Genomic DNA, 16,254 nt, shown 5'->3' with positions numbered 1-16,254 from the left:
AAGATTTAAACAAACACATCATCGCTGCGTGTTCATGGAGTACAGTCAACTCCCGACATTCTGAAGCTATTCTATTAAACACATGCTTGAGCCGTGATGTTCATTTTCGTCGTGATCTTTTCAGTTAATAGGCCTAATAACGTGCATTCGTAAGTTACGGAATTTGAACATATGCGGATGTCACTTGAAATGGTTTTATATTGCAAGAAATTCTTTCAATAGCACATGACGTTATTGGTGCATGATGTAGTACAAGATAATCCTATTGTGTGATATTTTTTCGTGTTTCATTAGGTAATTGCATCTCACTCATCACTGAAAACCCACTAATTTTCTATGTACTTTTCTAGAAATTTCCTAAAATGGAGATTATTTAATTTATTAATAAAATTGGGATGTTGGCATTGAACATCATGGTAGGCTACACAAATCCATGCTAAACGTCGAGTTAATATGTCCATAATTTTTAGATTTTTATGGTAGGTACTGGTTCTTTTTTATTACGTTCAACACACTTTCTGTGCCTTTTGGTATTTCAGTGTTTTTCAGTGCACTGTTTTTTTTGTCACTTTTACGTTTATTTTACACAATTTATATGTAATGTTGTCTATACTGATAGTAAAAATATTAGTTCAAATATCCTCAACTATGCCCCGCAATATTACATCCTCTGCAATGAACCTTCAATCAGCCACAAAGATGTAGTTATTTAAGTAGCCCTAAAACTACTAGTAAGGGCAGTGATCGATAAGATTGCTCACTATGGCTGCGTCCCGATTTTCATGTTCTAGAGGAAGAGGGCAGAGGATGCGTAACTATTTTTATACGAACATACCTGTACCTGCGCTGTGACGTCACATATACTTTGAATCAGGCAACTTCATTCCCGTTTATAGGTAGCTGGAATACGAAGCCTAGTTATAAGTTAATAAAATTGAACTCTTTAAATATTGAAAAGGATGTAAACTTGCCGCTACTGTCTTGATCTATGCCTGCACACATTCTTCTTGTTTGCCCACTCCATGACGCACGGTCAGCAGTGCAGAGACTTTATCATCCTCATCATATCCTCCTTGTGAAGGGAAGATTTTGGCGTCCTTCTGTTTGCAAATCGTCCCGTATTTGGCGCTTTTTACAACCATAAGTGTATTACCACTCGATCTATGATTACAATTTCATTTTACACATCTTCATATGTTGATAGAGAATACGCCCCAATAGAATTTCATTTCCTGAAAGTGTATCTGGTAGTTATCATGGATCGTAGCCCAGAGTTTTGCCTATATTGTATATTAAATCGTCAATTGCGTGTTTATATGGAGGTCACATTGGAAAAATATATGACTAGTATCCCCTATGGCTTTTTGACAATTGCACTGTGGTGATTCAATATAAATATTGGGGAGTATGTGTCGTCTTCAGTTTCAAACATGAGATGAAGGAAATAAACGGTCTGTTAACGTTGTTTCTCATGTACCAGGGCTGTGGGAATCCACCTGATAATTCTGGTATATGTTCGATTTGATGGAGAATGAAATCTTGAAGGGTAATTTGAAATAAATTATGGTGTTGCTGTGTTGTTACCTCTTTAGCCAATTTATCCGCCATATCATTACCACTTATATTGGAATGTCCCGGGATCCAAATCAATTTTATTGAATTAGTTTGAGCCAGGGTATAACAGTGCTGTTTGATATTAATCTCCAGCCAGGAATAACAAGTATGGATGTGAGTGTTTGTAATTGCATGGATAATATTACTTTTTGAGTCTGAGAAAATTAAAATGGAGCTGTTTCTTATCGTGATATGTGATATTAAGGCTTCCCGTAGAGCTGTAAGTTCGGCAGTGTAGATGTGCGGAGACTTATTGCTAGGGACAGGACTATTTTTTTCTTACTTCCAAACTCATCAATGGCTAACAACCCATCACCCTAAAAAAAACAGCTTGTTACGAAACCTCAAAATAAGCCTCGGATTGTGGACGTTTGAGATGAGCAGGGCATGTAGAACGTATGGGCGAATCCAGAAATGCATATTGAGTGTTAGTTGGGAGGCCGGAGGGAAAAAGAACTTTGGGGAGGCCAAAACGTAGATGGGAAGATAATATTAAAATGGATTTGAGGGAGATGGGATATGATGGTAGAGACTGGATTAATTTTGCTCAGGATAGGGACCAATGGCGGGCTTATATGATGGCGGCAATGAACCTCCGGGTTCCTTAAAAGCCAGTAAGTAAGTACTTCCAAACTCATCATTTCTTAGATAATTTTCCGAATCATGATCATAAATAGGGCTAGGATTTTGAAGACCTATAAATCATAACAAATATCCTAAAAACAATGCATTTATGACCTAAAAATCTTTCAAAAATGCCCTTAAAAATTCCCTAAAAATTTATCTTACATTCAATTTGGCTTAGTAGGAAAAGGAGTTTTGTGCTACTTAATATTTAGACTAGTAATTAAATTAAATTCTAGTACCAACATTTAAGTTTATTTAATTTTACAGAATTTTTTCTAAGTGGTACACTTTAATTAATTATTTTACCTGATGTAGTTTCCATGTAGTCTACCACAAGGCCACTCTTATACGGAATTAGCAAGTATAGAGGAGTCTATATTGAAGGGATGGTTGGACTGATCCATTACATGGGGTGTACTACGTTGAAAGGGCAATATTTGTATAGAAAAACGATTAAAATATTATACAAAATAATGGGTACTAGCCACCGGCGTAGCTCGGTCGGTTAAGGCGCTTGCCTGCCGATCCGGAGTTACGCTCGGGCGCGGGTTCGATTCCCGCTGGGGTTGATTATCTGGTTGGGTTTTTTCCGAGGTTTTCCCAACTGTAAGGCAAATGTCAGATAATCTATGGTGAATCCTCGGCCTCATCTCACCAAATATCATATCACTATCACCAACTCCATCGACGCTAAATAACCTCGTAGTTGGTACAACGTCGTTAAATAACCAAGTAAAAAATAAAGGGTATTAATGGACAAAATATGTAGACAAAATATCAAAGGAAATAAACAATATTTTATGTTAATAATAGGGGTTTGTGGCCATAATTAAATAAAAATGCCTCAAAAATGTCCGAATAACACAAAAGATGCACTTATGAGTTGAAACAGGAAAAAAATGCAAAAAAAATGCCCTAACAAATGTCTTAAAACACTCAGTTTATCACATAACATTATAAATACTAAAGCGGTTATGTTTCTGGCTTACTAGAAAAAAGATGCAATTTCATCAAAATCCTAGCCCTAGTCATAAGTCATATAGGCCTTATGTAAATCCTGTTGAACCTAAAAGAAAACCTAAATCATAATTAATATATATTTTTCTATATTTACTATGTTTTATATAAATATATATTTAAAAATTTCAATACATCTTATAATTTTTATTCTCTTCTGCATTGGAGAAAGCGACCCAATCTGCGGTCTTTACCCTTTCAGTATTTTATTGTTTTCAATGAAATGGTTAACAGGGAATTCCGCCTTTCTTTATATAGCGGACCGTCCTTCAGACGCTTCACTCTCTTCACTTGTGACTGTAATTATGTATTTTGGAATTTCCACTTAACGTAAATATGACATGCCGGTAAAAGGATATGAAGTCACTAAACTCTCTCTTGAGGTGAATGTTCTGCGAAAAAGTCGCATTGTTGAAATTCGTGAAGTTTTTGGGCATGTTCGCCGATAGAAGACTGTGAACTTGCGTGTGCGGGTACGAGCTGTGAACTTTTCTGAATTCTCTGTGCAGTCTATCTTATTCTGGTGCTTCTGCTGTTAACATTGGATTTTTATATTTTGCGTTTTCTTAAACTATGCCAAAACAAGTGAAATTACATTTATTACGACAGTGGATTGGAAACGATTCCATTTTTACTACCGAGAGAAAAGATGTTATGTAAAATTGAGTGTTAGCGTATATTTTTAACAATTTTTGCTACCCCTTTCACAGTTTGGACAAAAACCTATTTCACCTATTCCAATAAAATAAAATGGACTTCTTAAAAACCTAAAAATCTCGTCCCTACTTATTACATTAAAGGGCATTGAGTTGAGACTGATTTGCAGTGTAGGAGAGAGTATTATCATTTCACCAATACTAGACAGGCACACATTGCGGTCTCTTTGACTGTGTGGTCAACATGACACAGAACCAGAAAACAGAACACATGATAAAGGAAAACAGTCCCGTAGATGGAAGATAAGTAAGTATATTTCATTGCTCACCCCGGGAATCAAACGACGGACAGCATGAGTGAAACAGGGTGTGAAACAAAATTATCTGACCCATGTTTTAACAGGGCTTTGCGTGGAATTGTGTAGCTATGGTGATATGTTATGGAGTAAATAAAGTTGTCAATATTTGCAGTTTTCCACTAATTTACACAAATCGGACATTAATGTATTAACTTTAGTAGCGGCTGGTGATCAAAATAATGAGAGTGCTACAATCTCTATATCGGCCTACAGTATATAGACTACTTATATGTATTTATCTTAATTTGAGACTCGCTTAGTGCCGAAATATGAAGTTCATAATACGTTCCTTCCTACTGCAGAACTTGTCAATTACCTTGGTTTTAAACCTCTCCATTTTGGATATCATACTCTTTTCTATTGACAGTATTGCAAGAGCAGTGAGGCGATCCTGGACATAGTGTTTCTTAAAAACGTTTTTATGCGTTTCAAGCAAGAAAAACATCTTTCTGGCTCAGCAGTGGTCATTGGTGTTGTAACCATAATATTTAACAACTTCGTTTCTTCACAGCATGGATCTTGTGAATTGTTGGAGGCTATGTATTGTAACAATTGAATAGCTCCATCTATATTTCGGAAGTCGAGTCTTCCGAATAGAATTCCAAGTTGTGTCTTTAACACTCTTCTATTCAGTAAAATATAGTTGTTGACAGCAACTTCAAGTTTGCGTTCAGGAAAATTATGCGAAAAATTGTCAAAAAATTTGCTGTTTACAATTTTGTTGCGTCTAGGTAGCTTAAAGACTGGAAACGATAAGTAGTTTTCTGAATTATACAGTCACATACTTTCTTGGCTTCAATTTTCTGGGATTCCATTCTCCGTCGCTTGCTGACTGATTCAGGAGGAACCTCAAAAAACAAGTAGATGGCAGCAGCAGTCGGACACTTGAATTACCAAATACATTGTTCATGGTTCCGAGTTTTTCAACAAACAAGCATTCTTTTGTTACGCTTTACTTTTGCAATCTCCAAGCTGTGTCGTGCTGAAGCTGACTACAGCACTTCCCCGCGTAAAAATAGCCAATCAGAGCATCTACATTCTCATGTAGAGCTTTGAGTAGCACAACGTACCCCCCCCCCTGAGGCACCAAAGAGCGAAGAGCGAAGACTAAACACTCCATAACGCGTCATAAACACAACCACGGGAATTGTCAAATGACAGATCAAATACTATGGTATTGCAAATACATTATTTGAGCAAAATTATCATTGTCCTGTAGCAGTGTAGCACATAAGGACGGGCCGCCCCTGATTAACTTATAGGAGTATGGCTGCTTCCGCACAGTGCGTCTTCTGTGTAGTGTTGTGACGTTATACAGTCGAAACCTGCGAGTGAAATTACATTGTTCAGTTGTTACGAAATGTGCCGAAATCAGGAGCTGAACGAACGGGAGCATGGTGTGAAAGAAAACGTGCAAATAAACCGGTGAAAATTCAGCAAAAAAACGAAAAAGAGTAGACTGGAACGTACGCGAGAATTCAGGACAATGAAACAGACATTTTTTAACTTTTTGTCCACACCTGTGGAGTAACGGTTAGCGCGTCTGCCCGCAAAACTAGATTGCCCGGGTTCGATTCCCGGCCGGGGCGAGTAACCTGGTTGAGGTTTTTTTCCAGGTTTTCCCTCAACCCAATATGAGCAAATGCTGAGTAACTTTCTGTGCTGAGCCCGCATTCATTTCACCGGCATTATCACCTGCATCTCATTCAAACGCTAAATAACCTAAGATGTTGATAAAGCGTCGTAAAATAACCTACTAAAATAAAAATTTTAACCTTTTTTCCGCAGGACTGTTACGAAGTGTCGGCGATTTAATAAATGTTAATACACCGCCAACAAACAACGAGTGCAATGCCTGATCCTTATTAGTGTCAATGATGTAGAATTAAATCCTACTTCCCAATATAAAAGCTTTAAATCAAATAAAAATGCTCATAATTGATAAAGTATTTGAAAAACAATTTATAAAATATAAATTAGGTTCTGTGTGCTTTATTTTTCATCTCTTACATTAGTTACTACAAACTGTTTAGTTTTTAAATTATGAATAATATTGAATATAAAAGTGTTAAATGAAACGATTAATTTATCGTCTTCCATCGCATAAACATTTAAAAAGATTACTATACATTTACAGCTGAAAATTTTTCACTTCTGATGGGCGTAGAGACTCTACACCAGTGATGCCAAAGCAAGCGCATTTTTCTGACCTTGACGTCGTGCGCGGGCAGCAAGCGCTAAGTATGGAAACAGGAAGGGTTGTGTATATGAATAAGCAACCTGTTGGATTAAGAAAACAGTGGTGCACAAACTTCAAACGGAACGTGAAATTTTATGTCGTTATTTTTATATGGCTTCTTTCTGTTTAATATATCTATATTGTCTGTAAAACAAAAGTACTAACACTGATTTCTTAATATTGCACTTGTGTTTTAAATCTTAATAACATAATACAGAGTTAAGAAGGAATATTTACTTAAATTCCATAGTAGTATAATATTATTCTGTATTAAGTGGATGAAACACATCATTCATAAAGAAAGTGATATTCCAAAGAAAGAGATTGAGTATGACATGATAAGTTGGAATTTATATTGATGGTATCTTTAGCCTTACAAAAGTAATCAATAAACTAATCAAAACAATATTACAGTACGAAGCAAAGTTACCTAGGTACTGTATCTGTTTTAAGTGTAACTAATGTTACATAACAAAAGTCTTATCGCATTATGCTTTTAAGGTGATATTTGTGAGCAACTTCCTATCATCAGAATACTAAATTATTTTCTCGAAATCTGCTGAAGCTATAGAGCTGACATTTTTACAACACATGGGACGTATATTTTGCTTATGATGTAACAGCAGTTGCTTTGTTAATTCATTTCCTTACAAGCAATTTCCATGCGAATATTTTTAAAATTTTCAATACACTATCTTCAGTAATAGGCCTACGTATATACGGTATATTAGATTTACGAAAACATTCTGTAAGGCTACTAAACAAACATATCTGAAAATTTCACTTTTCTATAAAAAGAGTTGAGAACATATTCCTTTTGAATAAAAAAGCAAACTTGTGAAAAATGAACATTAAAATTAAAACTTACATTCTTATAATGCACTTATACTTCCCAGACAAATCTAAAACTTAACATGAATACAGTTTTAATAAGTTCTCTTCCCATTATCCATTAGATCAGTGCTGGCCATCCCTGTATATAGCTCGACCAAGCGGCATATACTACCTCTTTCGTCTGTGTCTTTCCTTTCCGCTGTAAAGCGCTCAGGCTCTCCTGGGCTCTAAAGCGCGCGCTTGCTCCTGTGGGCATCAATTGACATGCCTGCTTTACACATTGACTTTTTTTATTTAACTGGTAAGCTAGATTAAGAATCTCTTTCAAATTATCACTGTATAATTATGATTTATTTTGGTATATTTAGCATTATTCCTCCTGATCATCTTATGAAGGCTGGCTCATTGCTGTCCCGTTCCAAAGCTAACTGAATTCTTCCATCTCGTTCTTCTACTCAGGTTACGCTTTCCCACAAGATGATAAATATACGCTTGCCTTAGAAGTCTATCTAAAGGACATTCTTTGTACACGATACAGCCACTGTTTTTGATAATCGCTAATTTCCTCTAAAACATTTTGTGTTTTAATTTACCCCTAATCTCTCTGCGGTGAATTTTTATTACTGTACTGCCAGTAGTCCTATAGGAAATTAAAAACAAATACTGAAAATACCTTAGTTTTGTAGTGTGGAGTAGTAGAAACTCTATGTGATCACTGGGAGAGGTTCCTAAATAGGTTCCTTACTTATATAGGAAAATCGTCGTACTTAAAGGAAGAAGGCGTTCATATTCCGTCGTAGTGACGTTATTTGAGGTGGAGTGGGAGAATGATTGCAGTGTCGCCAACTGTGGTAACCATTCATATTAACTTACACACCTAACAAAACCTAACCTAACCTAACCTAACCTAACGTGCTACACACCTATTGTAACATTCCTAACGTTTAGCACACCTGTTGTAACATTCCTCACAGTTTCATTTCGTTTGCCGATATTGGCATCCCTGCTACGTCTCTGCTGGAACTCAAGAGTCATATAGTGGAAGTGAAGTGAAACTGCTATTCTGTTAATAACGTTTCCGAAGTTGTTTCTGTGTTATCTGCAAGAATTATTGTGTCATTGTAGTGATAATTGCATTTATATTGTACAATAAAAATTGAAATGTGTCGTGGCTGAGATAAAAGTGTTCTAAATTGATTTCCAGCGCCACAATCCCAGTGATAAACGTGTGAATATTCGTTAGGAGTCCGTTGTAAGTGGCAGTAGAGTAATAAAAATTGACCCTCGCTGCTTTTAATTTTATCTAAAACTATAACGTTTTCAAATGATCTGAAGAACCTCATTTGTGCTATTTCTATACGTCTTTTACCATGCGCTCACAAGTCCAAGTCTCACTACCATAAATCAGTTTAGGTAATTAAGCAATTTAAGAAAAAAATAAATTTTAAGTGAATGAACTTTCCCAGTCTTCTCATTACTTACCCTGTCCAGCACGAAATGCACACTCATTATACTGTTTCTACAATAGGATACATACAATTATATACCAAACATGTCCATTAATTTGGCTTATCTAAGCGATAATGTTACGCCTGTTTCTCTAATATATTGTTGTATGCTAAAGTAAAATATATCGCACATTTGGCAATGGACGACTCTCAAGACTGCAGAAGAGATTGGCTGCAGACTACAAATTAGTAACAATGAAACAGACCAGCTGCAAAAAAATAGGACCGACAATATTGTGACAGCGACGTGAGATTCGAACTCACGACCAGCGTCCCGCAAGAGAGCAGATCGCGCGGGCTTCACGGAGCACTGATGGACGGCGCGGCGGAGAGAGGGGAAAGGGCCTACGTGGCGAGGGAGATCGCGCGCGCAGCTGCTTACGGAGTGAAGGGGGAACGGACCTTCCCGACTCTTCCAGAAGCCCGTCGAAGTGGAAAAATCGCGAATTCGAAGTCTCTCGGTTACGTTGCTGCGGTTATAAATTACGGACGCGAAGGAGTGTGTGTGTCATTCATGATTAGTTCAGTCAGTAAGCCAGTGAACAGAGCAAGCCAGTCTTGTGTACCGGAGTTCGACTCGAGTGTGCGTCCGCAACTGCGTCAGCATCCGAAGGCCTGAGTTCGAGTGCAGTGAACTGTCTCTGAAGGTCTGTGGTTCGAGATACTGTGAACTCGAGTGACTGAGATAGAAGAACTGTGAACTGAGAACTGATAGTTCTGATTTGTAAATAGTGCTTTGTAAATATTAGTTAAGATTAACAGTTCATTGTTGTTCGTAATAGTCCAAATAAATTGTCATTGTCGTCAGTAGAGTGCTATAACGAATCCTGTGTTGAGTGAAAAACCTATTGTTGACGAGAGCGTTTAAAGTGAATTGTAGAAAGGAATTATTGTTGGAAGAATAAAATCCATTGTTGTGAGTTAAATAAATTTACAATATTAATAACTAGGGAGCGGATTCATATTCACTAAAAAGCGACAAAATATGCATGTACGTATGCACTTAAAAACCAGTAAATAAGCACTAAACTATCAAATATACATTGTTAAATTTAAAAAAATACTTTATTTCAAGAAATTTACTATTTGTAATGGTTTTTCCTTTATACTAAGAACATTGAGACGCCATCAGTTGTGAAAGTTGCGTATCCTTTAACCCACTGCTTAAGCATTACACATCAGGTACATTTATCGTTAGGCATTGTTGAAAAAAACTAATTCAAAATTAATAATTTTCTTGCGATTAAGGAGTTCTATAATGCAAAGCACTCCACAAACTTTAGAAGTTTCTTCGACTTACCACCATAATAAATAAAAAATTTTCTGATTTTCCACGTCGACAAGTAGAAAGCAGAAAGTTTCATTGTCGTGCCTATATTATTGTTGACAGGCAGCGAAATTCGAGTTTAGCGAGCGCAAAATAGTCTATCAACACTTTCTTTAACTTTTGCGCCGATCATATTGCAATGTTCTCGTAGGAACTGTCAAAATCTTATGCATGTGCGAAGTAGACGATAAGGCGAATAATTGTTGTTTTGATTATATGTTCTTTTAATCTCAAACCTAGATCATATATATATATATATATAAAACAGATAGCTCATCCCCATGTTAAAATCGGTAGCACTTTGAAGAAAACAACCGCCAGGATCGCCACCCTTCCGCCGTAAACGAACACGAGATGGCAGTACAGTCGCTAATGCAATTCAAATGGGAGTTATGAAGTGACTCCTTGTAACAACTATATAGCAGCATAGTAAACCTGACAAAAGTTGTTACCGTCAAAGCCTATAAGGCCGAGCAATCTGGGTATATATGATCTAGGTCTCAACTTTTATCCATAACGTCACAATATTATACATTTTCAGTCAGCAATGCGTTTAATTATGGAATATTTTGTTGATTGCCGCGGAATTGTCCACTATGATTCGCCGACCACAGTGCACTGTCTGCATATTGCCAGATTGAAATAAATAAAATATTACTACTGTAACGTCATTTAATGTCTGCGTTTCTTCTCTATTCCATTTTTCCGTATTTTTAATCTTGGTTTAAACACCAGATTGCTAAAAAAAAAATAACAAAATATGCTTTTATATGCGCTAAAAATTGAAATATGAATTAACTCCTTAAATTTGCACATATATGGCTATAAAATCTTGATATTTGGTTGCAAGTAACTTGAAATGCATTTATACAGTATAATGATGGCATATGATGTGCAACTAAGGAATAGGACAGATAGATTTATTGATATAGTTCACAAAAGTACAAAACTTAATAATTTAACAAAAGATCTATATACAAATGTAGCAACTAAGGAATAAAACATGTAGGGGAGACTGGGGCAAAGTGGTCACCTTAAGAGAAAATAAGCTACAGAACGTAAATTAGCTTTGTTTTCCTCTCACAATCTTTGCTACTAAAAAGACGTTTCCTTCTCCTTTTTAATGCAATCATTACGAATTGTTTACTAATTCAATTTTTTATGCAATCAAGAATTTTTTGTTTGTCTGCACATTGACTACTTTGTAATGTGGTCCCCCAAAAATAAAGATACTTCTAAATGAATGATTACAGTTATATTATGAATTTTTTTCGACAAAAAATCTATATTAAGCGTTTTTATCGAATAGTGCACCATTAATTCACATTGCAAAAAGACAAAAACAAAATATAGTAGTGAAAGTAGAACATAGCACAATGGAAAAAGGAACGCTGTCAACATTCATACACAAAACCTGTCCTAGTTTAAAAAAATAACATAGCATTGAAAGTAGAATTAGGATAATAAAGAAGTTATTGTAAACATTTCTAAACACAAGCTAGTCTTTGTGCGAGATAATATTTTTTTTTTATTTTTTAAGTTTATTTACACAGAAATCACATTTGAAATCGTCGCTACCATCATCTTCAAACACAGCACATTTCTCGTGAGCCCATTCTAAGCGTGATGAACAACGTATCCATCCTTCACCTCCGGTTGACCGATAGCCTATGTGTCCTTAAAGAAAATGCACTCCGCATCATCATTATCACTTCCTTCCTCGCTGCTTGTTTCTTCACGAAGAGCGACCTTCGTCGTTTTCTGTTGCTGTTTCTTAGTTTCTATGTGATTATTTTTCATAATATTTCTCCACACTCCCTTTATTGTGGACTGTTTGTTGTTCTTAGTTTTATCTTTGGCTTCTTTGTCCTCTTTCTCTTGAGCCAATTGATTTTTATACGGACTACTGGTCAGGATTTCAGCTGAACCTGTTTTTCTCTTTTGGGAAGGGGCAATAGTGGATTTGGGTGGAGAACTGATATCTTCCAGATTTACTGTGAAGGATGAACTAGGCTGGGGATAAATTGCTGCAGGAAGAATGATAATGGAACCATCATTAGGCGTATCTGAGGATGTGGATGGAACTGGGTCAACAGGCAAGGTTTCTGAATCGTTAGAAGATTCTACATGATTGAGAGGTCTGTCAGTAGGCAACGATAGAGCGAAATCCGTATCATCAAAAACATCTTGATCAAGAGGATATAATCCTCATTTTTTGAAGCCATTTATTGCATTTGTAGGTGTTGCTGCTCGTAGATAAGCCTCTCCAAAAGTTTACTGACCTAAAACTGTGTCTTGGTTCGAGTTCATTACTCTTCTCTTAAGAGTCATTCTTGGAATTCCGAATAATTTGCTGGCTTTCTTGCAGCCCATTTCACCATTCCTAACACACCTGATAGCCTCGCGCATTTTTGTTGGACTCCAGCTCTATTGGGAAGTTTTGCGGGGTCGATTTCTAGACATGTTATCTGTATTCTGCAACAACAAAGAAATAGTCACGAATTTAACAATTTCTGGGGCAAAATGGTCCCCTAGAAAAAAATGGGGACCACGTTACCCCGACCGCTCTATTTTAAACAAAGTCATGGCTACGGACGGATACCATCTTGTATAGTTTCGATAAACATTGAAATATGTAGTATAGAACTGGGTCTTACTTGAGCAATAACTTTATATAGTAACTCTCCTAATGACAGAACGTACAGTGCTATGAAACAGGAAGCTTACCTTACATCAGATCTTCAAAAAATGGAATTTTCTATGTATCTTATCATTTAACACGTCCAAACACTTCAGCAGACACGTACGTAATGGCTGGATAGAGAAGGGAGTACTACGGAACTCTAAACGGAGATGGCAGCACCAACTGGAGAGATAAGTAGAGGGTACCACTTTACCCCGGGGGACCACTATAGACAGGTCTCCCCTAAATATGCAAAAATCCGGCCTCTATTAATAACAATGAAACAGACCAGCTGCAGAAAAATAGCACTGAGAACATTAGTATTACTCGACCGAGGCGAGTGGAGCCGCGGGCGTAATGTGAACTATCGCGATGATGCTATACGAACGCAGGAGCAGTACAAGTGGCGCTCCGGGCTGCAGGACTCCACTGGCCTCGGTCGAGTATAACAATTGGACAGGCCAGACTTTTAGCTCTTATTCGTGATTGATGGCACGTCATTGTTTGAACGTAAAATACACATTTGAAATTCCGGAAAACTTTACAAGATTAATTTATATGTTTTACTGTGTATTACATAATGTTCATATATTATTAAAGGAAAGCTAGCGTATCGCGACTCAGATGTTGAAATATTACCATTTATAAAGTTACAAGTTGAACGTTTATTGCCGCTACCTTAAAATTTTAGTCATATTTTAAATTTAAAAAGTTTAAATTTCATTACATTAACTTTTAGAAGAATAAAATACGGACTTAATATATTTATTGGTACTGCTGGCATTTCGTAGCAAATGTTGCCTGTTGACTTTTTTTTTTCCCACATTAGTCCCGTCATTTCTCCGATCGCACCACAGCCTTAGATTAGGCTTATTATGCTGCCTATGTTTAATTTTATACCGGTTTATCAGACCGTTTCCTTGACTAAGGTGTACAGTCGAGTTACAGAACTCGGTTCAAAACCTTTTGGTCCTAGAGATTCTTTCCCAAAGATAAAGTATCTTCCGTGATCCAATTCATCGCAGAAGCAAATGATGTTCTGGGCTGTTTTAGTCTCCTTCCCGCAGAATCTACAGTCTAGGTTACCTTGAAGTATACCCATTATATTATATGCTTTTTCACAGGAGCATGACCTGTGAGAAAAGCTGTAATTACTCTCAGCTAAAATCTATTACACTGAAGTAATATTTCAGCTCTTTTGTTGCACAGTCCAATAATTGTTTCCCATGACTGATACCTGGTGTCCTGTTCCAGGTTTTGTAATTTTGACTATTGGACCACTTTTTAATCGTCTCTGACGGAGCACCTAAGTATTCCGAGAGCCAGGTGAGTTTAACTTCTTTCTATTCTACCAGAGTCGAAAGTACAGTATATTGAAGCAATTAAGAACTTGTCCTGAAGTAATAATATGGCTACTTAAAGCCACGAGAGCAGCCTGGCTATCCGAGAATATAAGAACCTGCTTCCCTTGTGTAACTTCTTGTATTTTCATGAACGCATTGAATAATGGCGCATATCTCTGTTTGAAAAACAATGGCATGTTTACTCAAGGGAAAGTTTAAGCTGACCGTTGGTCTGATGCCATAAACTTCTTATCCAGTTCCTGAGTCTGTCTTTGATCCGTCTGTATACCACATCAAAGACTTCTCAGGAAATTTTGGAGTTTTGTTTTTCCAAAGTTCAGAAACAATGATGATTCTAAAATTCTTTGTGTAATGTCGGACAGAATTAATATGATCTGATCTCATACCCAGTATGTCATCTCCCATAAATCTTTTGATTTCCAACAAACCTGACTCTGCATCAGAGAATTTCAGTTGCTTAGGATTGTGCAGTCTATGGAGAGCCATTCTTGGTTCCTCCATTACTATTACGTCTAATGCAGTCAAGTTTAAGAGTGCTTCCATAGCTGCAGTGGGAGTCGTTTTCATGGCACCCGTTATAGCCATACAGGCGTTCTTTGACTTCTGCATAGCTTGATTTTGGAGTTGTTTTGAAGGACGTTTTTATATCAAACCAGAGCTCCATAAGTTGTAATAATAATAATAATAATAATAATAATAATAATAATAATAATAATAATAATAATAATAATGGCTTTATTTAACCTGGCAGAGTTAAGGCCGAGTTAAATTGTAGATGGTCTGATTATCCTGGTATAAATCCAATAAAGCATACTAGGCCTTCATCCCCATTCTTTTCCGTATATGCGCCTCACAGTTTCAAAAACATGTATTTGCTCGTTGCATTATTCTGTTTAAATGTTGATTCCAGTCTACCTTAGAGTCAGAAATTATCCCCGAGTACTTGGCTTCCTCAACCATTATGAGTTTTACATCTTTAAGAAATATTGATCTTAGTCCTGCAGATTTCTTTGTCTGCTGAAAGGTACTATGCCTGTTTTATGAGGACTGATTCTAAGACCTTTCTCAGCCCATGTTGTCACCTTATTTGGTACCACTTCGCTAATGGTATTCATGTATTTTCCCCAAACTATGATGGCTATATCGTCAGCATAGCCCGTAATTTCAAATCCTAAATTACTGATTACTTCCAGTAATCCATTTATACTACTAGATTCCACAGTATGGGTGATGGAACACCTGCCTGTGGACAACCTCTCATGACCTTTGCAGCTAAATTGTACCACTCTGCCTTCCAGCATGGACTCAGTCCACCTGATACAGATTTCATCTACACCATGTTTCTTTGCAGCTTTAGTGATAGCTATGAAGGAGGTATTATCAAAGGTGCCTTCAATATCAATAAAAGACACCGGCGTAGCCCATCGGCTAAGGCGCTTGCCTGCCGATCCGGAATTGCTGGTTCTATTTCCGCTTGGGCTGATAACCTGGTCTGGCTTTTCCGAGGTTTTCCCCAACCGTAAGGTAAATGTCAGGTAACCTATGGCGAATCCTCTGCCTCATCTCGCCAAATATCATCTCACTATCATTAATCCCATCGACGCTAAATAATCTCGCAGTTTATACAGCGTCGTTAAATAACCAAATAAAAGAAAATACATATCAATGAAGGCATCAAGTGACACCTCCTTTGCTTTAATTGTCTTTTCCATTTGTTGTGCAATCTGAAAAAGTTGTGTCTCTGTTGATCTGCCTTCACGATAGGCATGTTGATTCTTGTGCGAAGAAAGAGTGTTCAAATCACTTTCCCTTACATGCCTGTCTATATATTTCTCAAGAGATTTGAGTAAAAATGACATGAAACTGATACACCTTAGGACTTAGCCAGGCTCAGAGATTTCCCTGGTTTTGGTATAAATACCACCTTTGTATGCCTCCAGTTCATTGGTATGTATCCTAATCCTAAACTGTCCCTTGAAATAAGATGTTTAGACATTAATTCAAATCCCTACTGAAGCATGATGGG

General features: G+C 36.9%; 1 protein-coding gene across 4 annotated transcripts in view; it reads left to right on the top strand.

The window, feature by feature from the left end:
* LOC138715231 (facilitated trehalose transporter Tret1-like) overlaps positions 1 to 16,254 on the top strand; it is a 453,955-nt gene that overhangs the window by 352,762 nt on the left and 84,939 nt on the right. For 2 of the 4 annotated variants that reach the window (XM_069847932.1, XM_069847930.1), the window contains one exon: positions 14,119 to 14,190. The exons of the other annotated variants lie outside the window; for them this stretch is intronic. The gene's annotated coding sequence lies outside the window, so the exon portion shown is untranslated. The remainder of the gene's footprint in view (positions 1 to 14,118; positions 14,191 to 16,254) is intronic. 4 annotated transcript variants of the gene reach the window in all.

The sequence above is a fragment of the Periplaneta americana genome, chromosome 15 (assembly GCF_040183065.1).
Source record: "Periplaneta americana isolate PAMFEO1 chromosome 15, P.americana_PAMFEO1_priV1, whole genome shotgun sequence".
Taxonomy (NCBI): domain Eukaryota; kingdom Metazoa; phylum Arthropoda; class Insecta; order Blattodea; family Blattidae; genus Periplaneta; species Periplaneta americana.
This window is presented reverse-complemented; position numbering and strand designations above follow the sequence as displayed.